The following is a 9,277-nucleotide window of genomic DNA, read 5'->3' as shown; positions in this document are numbered from 1 at the left end:
GATATATTATCTGAGCAGCACGACTGACATATACCAATGGTATGAAAGTGAAACACAGTCCTGAGTATTTTTACTCACAACCCAATTACATTAACTCCATCAAGCTGTGCATGGGCACTAAGATGTCCTTTTGTTTGATTCTCCTGAATAAATTTTCAGGCGGTCTGCCTCTATCAAGCCTAATCAGTATGACTCTGCAAATCTTATAGAGCCTGATCACACCTTTTACCAGCAGAAAGACAAAATTTTTCTCCCAAAAGACTGTGTTCCTTTTATCTCCTTTTCTTTTTGCTTTTTCTTTAGAGACCTTTTCTCCCTCCGACATACTTTCTTGTTGCTCTGTAAGGACCCTCTGACCTGTCCTAGCGGCTGTAGCCGCTTCCGACACAAAGAAAAAAATAAACAAAATTATCAGCCTTGCCCACAAAGGATCCATAACTTTCGGTTTCTTCACAGTGGCTCTCCACCTAGGCCCATATCTTTCTTCTTCATAGCGAGCTGCCTCCTCATCTAAATCCTCTTCCTCAGAGGGGCTAAGCTCGTCTGTTTCTGAACTATCAAGTCCCAAACCTCTAACTCCTTTACCGGATAAAGCCTTTTCCTTTTGGGGGTTTTCTCCTCCTTTCCCTGTTTCTCTCCCGGGGCATCCTTTCCCCTATCTCTCACTTCCTCGGATCTAAAGTCCTCGGAAGGGCCTTTTTTCTTATGTGCACCTTCCCTTCTTAAAGCTTTCACCTCGCTCTGTTTCTGACACGCTGTATCAAGACCAAACATGCCTCTCAGAGCTTACTTCTCGACCTGCAGTTCTGGACCCTCTCCGCGAATGGAGGCTCTCCTTGGCGCCGGCGATGGTGTGGAATTTTTTCCCGGGTTTCGGCACCAAATGTCTCGCGCCCAATGTCTTGCCAGCAAGAAAAACGCGCGGACACCAGGATCCTTCTGCAGCAAAGCGTTTATTGCATCTTGAAGAGGAGAGACCGAGCCCCAGAATGGCGCTGCTTATATACACCCTAATGTGGCGTGTCCACGCCTGATTGGTCGCTTACCCATGATCTCATTAGGCACGCCCCGGAGTGGGCAAAGACCTGACACAAAGGCACTCTTGCACATGCGCACACAGTTAGCTTTCTGAAAGGAAGTCGGCTGGCGCAGTGGAGGCCAGGAGCCATCTTGTAATGGTGAAAGCTATCCTGGCCTTCCACGTGGGGTGCAGTGGAAGCCTGCGCCATCTTGTGGTGGAGCATGTTATTGCGACCCTCTACCTTTGAGTATAATTGTGTGTTCATGGACATGAACTTAAGGGATCTAGAGAGGTTTCAGTGGTTATCAGCACACCCAGAGGATCATGGAATCAAAATATATCGGTTCCAGAGACCAGTATCTCAAAACTTGTTATTACTGTTTCCATATCTAGCTTCAAACAGTATCTGTTATAGATGATATTCAATATTGATTCGTATTATGTAGTCATGTATCCCTCTGAAGAGAAATGCTTACAGAATAAAGAGAAAGAACCAAACACATCTGAGCGGAGGGTTGACATAGATTCCCAGATTGAATGTGTCTACTAAATGAATACAGATATACATCCAGAGAGCTAGGAATTTAAACTCATTTTCAGAATTACTACAGTGTCAGAGGAATGTATTATTATCTATGCATTTTCTTATATATTATATATCTATGCAAGTCAAGGGAGTCTAAGAGGATAAAGTTAAAAGCTATCTTTATCCATACCCCTCCATGCAGGCACAAGTGGGTTCCCTTCACAACTTGAGTTTTTTCCTGATGGTTGCACCAGGGTCTGGTTCTGCTCTGCAATGCCAGGATCTTTATTATAATTATAACAGGTTTACAGAGAACAAGTCAAGGTGAGTTTGTGTTAATGGGAATAACAAATGACTAGCTTAGGAATTGCTATGAGAAAATTTAGGGTGCTGTTACACACTATGATCCTGGCACTTAGGCAGGAGAATTTCAAGTTAGACGCCAGCCTGGGCTACATAGTGAGGTCTGTCTCAGTGTACTCCCCTTAAGAGAATTATTGTAAGAATTGAGCTATACCATTCTATAAACTCTAAGGGAATATATTGCATGAGTTAGTTGCTTAAAAGATTTAGCATTATTTTCAGAATAGTGGTCAGAGTTGATTTTTGTGGAAATTTTAAGGCGAACACAGTCATTACCATTATATTAGTGAAATCAATATTATATAGTCTGTGGGTGCAGTCAAGTGGTAGAGTGCATGCCTCATATGATAAGATCCTGAGCTTGAAACCCAATGCTCTAAGAGTGTCATTTAGGTTAGAGAATGCAACAGGCCTCAGATGATCACACTCCCTGCCTATTTTTCTCTCCCTGATTTTCTGAGACAGGGTATTTCGGTGCAGCTGTCCTAGAACTCACATTGTAGACCAGGCTGGCCACAAATTCAGAGATCTGCATGCCTCTTCCTCCTTGTTTTATGATTAAAGGCATGAGGCACCTCTCTCTGGCCCTTCCTGTCTTTTATAGGCAAAGAAGAGTTTTGTAGTCAGCCAAGTGTACCCTATCCAACAAATACTTTGTAGCCTAACACCAGGTTGCCTCTTGTGCTTACATCACTAATTTTTTTTGAAAGGGTCTTACTCCATAGCACATGCTAGCCTCAAACTTGTTCATTGCTGCCTCAGCCTTCTAAGTGAAGGCCTATAGGAACGAACCACTATGGCTAGCTTATTCTCCCTCCCCTTGCTTTCTCCTTTCCCCAACAACAACCACACACTCATCCACTGTATACCTTCCAATTTTGCATTCAACTCCTTCCTACTTTACTACTTTACCCACCCTCATTGTCTGGGCTTTGTGTATGTGTGTGATTAATTGGTTTCCTTTTTACCAGCAGTCACATTGAATGGTCAGCCTTGAACTAGAGAAATGTTTCTATGTCTTCTCATTTTTTTCCTTTCTTTCTTTTTCTCATTTTCCAGTATTAACTGCTCCCTTCCATAAGGTAGACTTTGCTGATTTCTGGCTGGCCGATCAGCTGAACACCCTGTCAGTGATTCACATGGACCTGGAATATAGGATCTGTTTTTACAATTTGACCTTAAATGGGAAGAGAGTAAGAGCCTGTTGCCAAATGATCTACAAGTTAGGGTATGATTTGTATTCACACTAGTGAATTGCCAGCATAAACAAAGAACTATTGGGAATGATAACTATACAGTTAAGGTGATGATGAAAACTCATCCAATAGTATTGCACACAGAATTAAATGTGCTTGGCACCCAGTTAGCAATCTCCTTATCTGAAATCATTTATTTGGCTTTTAAGTTGCTAGAGTGCCAGGAACTTGTCCTCATAGAAATGCTCAGGATGCCATTGTAGGTGCCAGTGGTCCAAGTACTGATTGCTTAGAATCAGACCGGATGCCTTGACAAAGAACATCCTGGTCAATTCAGAATTCTTGACCTTCTTCTGGCTCTTTACCCATTCTTAGGTGACACAAAGTTCATTTAGTTAGGAAGTTTGCATTAATATAAAGATCTAATATAGACAGATCTAGCATGTACTCACAAAAGATAATGGTAAATTGGGTATGCCCGGCCACCATGACCCTGCAATCACAGCACTGAGGAAGCTGAAGCCATAGGATGGTCAGTCATCCTGGGGTGCATAAATGAAATCCTGTCCCCAAAACAAAAACTACTGCAGAGCAGCAATAAAAACAATAATGAGCCATAAGCTTTCTCTGATTATGAGGAGGCCATAGAACGTGTGCTCTGGGTGTATGTGTATAGTAACTTGCCACTTACAAAGCTGACTCAGTATCCGTGATATTTCTACATTTTCCTATGTGTAAAGTCAGAGAAAAAGCAGGTGTTTTTTTGTCCTTTTATTCATAGTCTCTTTTCCTATAATTTTATTACACTTGAAAAAAGTACAAAATTGTTTGAGTATTTTCTAGAATGTTCAGAAATCTCAAAAACCTTTGCCCAATAGTCACCCCAGCTTCTCTGGTTTCTCAGCCACTAAAGCGGTTGAGCAGGTGGTGCTGCATAGGTGAAAGTGACTGTGAACCCACGAGTTAGGGTTTTATGGATATGCTCATGGGGAGTTGTACTGTGTGACTAAATGGTATGAACAGTTAATTTATTTGAATTGTGATATAGTATTCCTTCTTCTTTGAAATCTTCACAGAACCAGAATTTTGCCACAAATATACTTACGGAGTGAGAGCCACTGTTCAGTGCATCCCTGCTTGGCTTTGCTTCACTCAGTGCCTGTGCTGGTACTGTGACACAGAAGAGCCTTTCCGCATCAAGAAAATGCTGCCTGGCAAATACTCTACGACTTTCTTCACCGTGAAATTTCCAGCCCTTTACAGCACCCACAAAGGTAGGCTGAGGTCTCCCATCTGAGCCCTTACTACTGCAATCTGTTGCCCTGGACTATGCCATCCCTGCTGCTGGTTCTGCTGAGGCTCCAGAACCCATTCATCTTAGTTTAGCCTTGAATACAATTTTTATCTCATTACAATTAACAGTTATTTTTAGTAAGACTTGCAGTCAGTTGGTAAGAATTGCAATGCTGTATCAATCCTGTCTGTTGCTCAGTGGCTTTAACCTGTGGGTGCCTTGGGTTTTTATTTAGTGGTTTAGAGTGTTTTTTTTTGTTTTTGAGTTTTTTTTTCCTTTGGGGAGGTTGGGAAGGTTGAAATTTCCATGTTTATTAATGAGGTTAAGAAATGGCTAGGTGCACAAGAATCCCTCTCTCAACCAAGTATATTTTTAATCATTTTCTTTGAGGAGCATGTAAGGATTGTTTACAGCCCATTTAACTGCAAATTGAGTTCTCTGATCCCTCCAGTTTCTCATCTCCATGGCATCCTGCTACGACTTGCTACTGCTCTTCTGTTGGGAATAGAAAAAAAAAAGCTTTTAAGTTCAGAACCAAATGCAGACACTCCTTTTGAATTTTTAACCTTTTCCCAAGAACTGTCAATCAGTGATATCCCATCCTTGCACTAAAATGCATTCCTTCTTTGTCTGCTGAGTAGAGAGCATCAGCCAACACTTTACACAGTGCAAAGAGCTGTGACTAACACAGATTAGTAAAGTGCTTTTTAAGTACTCACGTAAATTGTTCTCCATATCCATTTCTGCGCAGCTCTACTGGGAGATATATTCAGAAGTACAAAACTACTGTTGCTCTAACATGTATCTGATGCCATGTCAGATGAGGGCACTGTTAGTACCGTGAGATTGGTGTCCCAGAACATTCACAGTATGACATAGGGTCTTTGCTAGAATAGCATTGATAAATGTAGCCATTCTTGTTAAGTGATAGAATTTAATTGAGTACCTCTGTGAAGGAAACACATCCCCGCGACTTCCATAATTTTATTTCTTCCTAAGGGATGCCAGTAGCCAGTACCAGTATGCATCCATGATTTATAGAATTGACACTTGATTTGGTAAAAGATGCTATATGGCTTCTTTTACTAAATCATCAGAAACACCTGCCTCCCGTCTTAGATATAAATTTGTGCTGGGATAAATTACACTAGTAATATATTCATTAAGAAGTAAAATTGCTGGTAGGTGCTATTGACACAAAATACAGCACTCACCTCAGGAAATAAGAGATAGTTTTTTCTTGAGGCAAAACTAACTGGTAGTAGCCTGGGAGCACAGACTCAGGTTATAACCACTGGAGGTGATCACATAATATGTTATTTGATACAGAACAAGAAAAAAAAACAAAATCAGTGCATTTATCAAATTGGTTGTCACTGCACGTAAGCAGGCTACAGCAAAAGAAGGGGAACTCTGTATACATCTGGGATGTTTGATAACATGTTTAGCTTTCAGATTGGTAAGGGCTAGTGCCCTGCTAAGCATACATTTTAGGGCTGTAGTGAATTTGGTCCATAACACCCACGTAAACTCCAGCTCTGGGGAGACAGACACTGTGACTTGCTTGCCAGTCATACTATGGTGTCATTGAGCTGCAGGTTCATTCAGAGACCTTGTCTCAAATAATAAGTTGGAGAATTCCTGGGAAGAAACTGATGCCAAGCTCTCCACACACAGAGAACACATTTGACAGATTTGGATAGTCACAGGCATGTTCAGACACAGGCGTGAACAGTGAGTGACTTTCAAAGGGACAGTCTAATGTAGTCTGGTTAAGGTCTTCACACCATCTACAATCACGAAGCTCAGCATTGAGATGCAGCCTTGAGGAATTTATGTTTATATAAAGACCTTTAACAAATCAAAAGAATTACAAGTCCAAGGCCAGTCTTATTTACAGAGTGAGTTCAGGCCAACCTGGAAACATAATAAGATCCTGTCTCAAAATAAGTAATGTATAGCTTACCTGTCATTCATGGAGCTCTGGTGGTCAGTCCTTAGCACGATGTAAGCAGAAGTACAAAGACGGTTGGGATGGGCCAGCAAAATGGCTTCACAAGTAAATTCACCTGAGGCAAAACTTGACAACCTGAGTTCAGTCCCTGAGCACCCATGGTAGAGAAAAAGAACTGCCTGCATCAGGTTGTTTTATGACCTTTGTGCTTGAACAGTTGGCTTAGGAGGAAATGGATGCTGGATGCTTTGTCCCCAGTATGACCGGGGGCTTGGGAATGTGAACAGAAGCTTGAGCCAGCATAAGTTATCTAAAAAATGATGCAGTTCTCTACTAATATATATATATATATATATATGAATATATATATATGTATATATATATATTCTATTTAACTATAGTTTAATGTGGTACAGTTTTACATTGATATATTTGATGCATTGATGACTTATCTGCTACATATATATGTAAGCTGATAGTAAATTATATTCTTTTCTCAAAAACAAAACAATATCAGATTACATTATTATTATTTCCTCATATCTGATTTAAAATTATAGAGCTTTGTTTAACTGTATATACTAAAGAATGGTTAAAGTGGTAAATTTATGGAGGTTTAAAACCACATATTTTGAAAGGCTTCTATTATACTATTTTGTGTTAGCAGTGATCAGTAAAACCCTTAGCACAAATCTCTCACACAGCCTGCTAGGCCACAGATAAAAGATGTCATTCAGACAACATGCAGCTGAGAATGACCATGAAATTCTGATCCTCCTGCCATAACCACTCAAGTTCTGGGATTACTGAAGTGTGTAACCCTGCCTGGCTCCTTATTTTTATTTTCTGATACCAGGCTGTGCTCAGGACCCTGAGTGCATTGTGCCATGTGGTCACTGTGCCACGGGGCTCATCCTGCATCACCTTGCATTGTAAGGTAGAAGTAATCTGCTTCCTTCTTCTGTTTCCCTTGACCCCATTTGTCATGGCTGTGTGTGTCTTACACATTGCTTCATCTTTTAGTGGAGATAATAATACCTATATCTATTTACTTCGCAGAATAATTGTAAGAATTGTCCTGAAATCATAGTATAGACTTTATAGGTGTGCTTGCTGCATGAATGCCATGGAGATAAAAATGGAGCGGCCATTTATTAATTTTGTTTATCATATTCCTAAAGTTTTAAAAATATATTAATATTGCTTCATATTGGATACATAAATAATTTTTGTACCAAAAAGTCTAGAACTTGGCATGCCAAAATTTTGACATTGAATTGTGATCAGATTTCATATCCTTCCTTCCTTCCTTCCTTCCTTCCTTGCTTCCTTCCATCCTTCCTTTCTTCCCTTTTTTCTTTCTTTAAGATTGGGTCTCATGTCAGGTGGTATCAGCGCATCCCTTTAATCCCCGAAGAGGCAGGTAGTTCTTTGAGTTTGAGGCCACCCTTGTCTATAGAGTGAATTCCGGGATAGCCAGAGTTACGCAGAAAAACCCTGTCTTGAAGGAGAAAACAAAAAAAAAAAAAACAACCCAAAACAAAACAAATAAAAACAGAACAGAACAAAACAAAACTAAAAGTACAAGTCTCACATAAAAATTAAAAAAAGACAGGGCTAGGCCACACGTAGGTCTTACTAGCTTCAAATTCATTATGTAGCAAGCATGACTTTGAACTTCTGACTTCCTTCCTTCTGTTTCCCTCTTAAGTGCTGGGATTAGGGAATGTGCAACAACAACAACAAACAGTTTTATGTGGTGATGGACAACAAACTCAGGGCTTCAGTTTCCTTGGCAGATGTCCTACCAGTTGAGCCATCGCCCCAGCCCTAGTTAGGTTACTTTGTTGGACAGTGTCCTAAAAAAAAGTCTTTAAAAATAATTACTGAGACAAAAGAATCTAGTCAAAATGACTAATTATGTAGATATTGTTCTATTGAGGCTGTTGCAAAAGGAACATTTGTAAGGAAAGAAGAGTAAAAGACCATGACATGACCTTGTTTAGACTCTGATGTGATTCTTTCAAAGAACTAGTCTGCCTGGGTTACCATAGTAACAGCACTGTACTAAGTGAACTTTGAAAATTGTTCCACAGCTTGTTTTTATTTTATGCTGCATGATTTGTTAAGATGGAGGTTTATGCATTTACTCTGCACCTAGAATCATTGTAGGTGAGGATTAAAGCAGACTATTTAGGAAGATTAATCATGATAATATTTATTTGGCCTCTTTTGTTATATTAAAAAAGAAACATATTTTAAATAAGTTATTTGCTGTCATTGATTTTTGGAGACAAAAGAATTCAGCTAGCACCCAGTCTCTGTGTTCAAAGATTCAATTTCATTCATGATCACATTTGAAACAACTCCAACAAGTGTTTTCTTGGAAATGTGGATTGAAAAAGGTGGGAATTATTTTATTTGGGTTCTGGTTTCCTTAAGCTTTCTTTGCTTTGCAAAGAAAGGTATTTGGGAAGTATAGGAGCAGAAAGATGTGGCGTTATTGCTTCTAGCAAATTGTAAGGAGAGAGTATTTCATTACATTGTATGGCATTTGTAGCTTCTGAATTTTTTTTTCGGAGCTGAGGACCGAACCCAGGACCTTGTGCTTGCTGGGCATGTGCTCTACCACTGAGCTAAATCCCCAACCCCAACTTCTGAAGTGTTGTAATATACATAATATCCTAATGGAATTAGAACCTTAATGTTCATATAAATAATAGGGATTGGTGGTGGGTGAGGGTGGTGGACTTATATGCCATGTTTCCTGAGACTTCTTAGGTTGGGGTAGGATTAGCTTTTACAATTTTGAAGGAGACCATCTGTAGAGCTCACTCACATCCATGTTATTGGTGCCCAGTACTTGTCTGGGTCTCTTTGTGCACTCTGAAGGCTGATCCTCTCAGAGAGGTTTTCTCCGCAA

Source organism: Rattus norvegicus, chromosome 3 (assembly GCF_036323735.1).
Source record: "Rattus norvegicus strain BN/NHsdMcwi chromosome 3, GRCr8, whole genome shotgun sequence".
Taxonomy (NCBI): domain Eukaryota; kingdom Metazoa; phylum Chordata; class Mammalia; order Rodentia; family Muridae; genus Rattus; species Rattus norvegicus.
The sequence above is the reverse complement of the archived record's forward strand: the minus strand, read 5'-3'. Positions refer to the sequence as shown.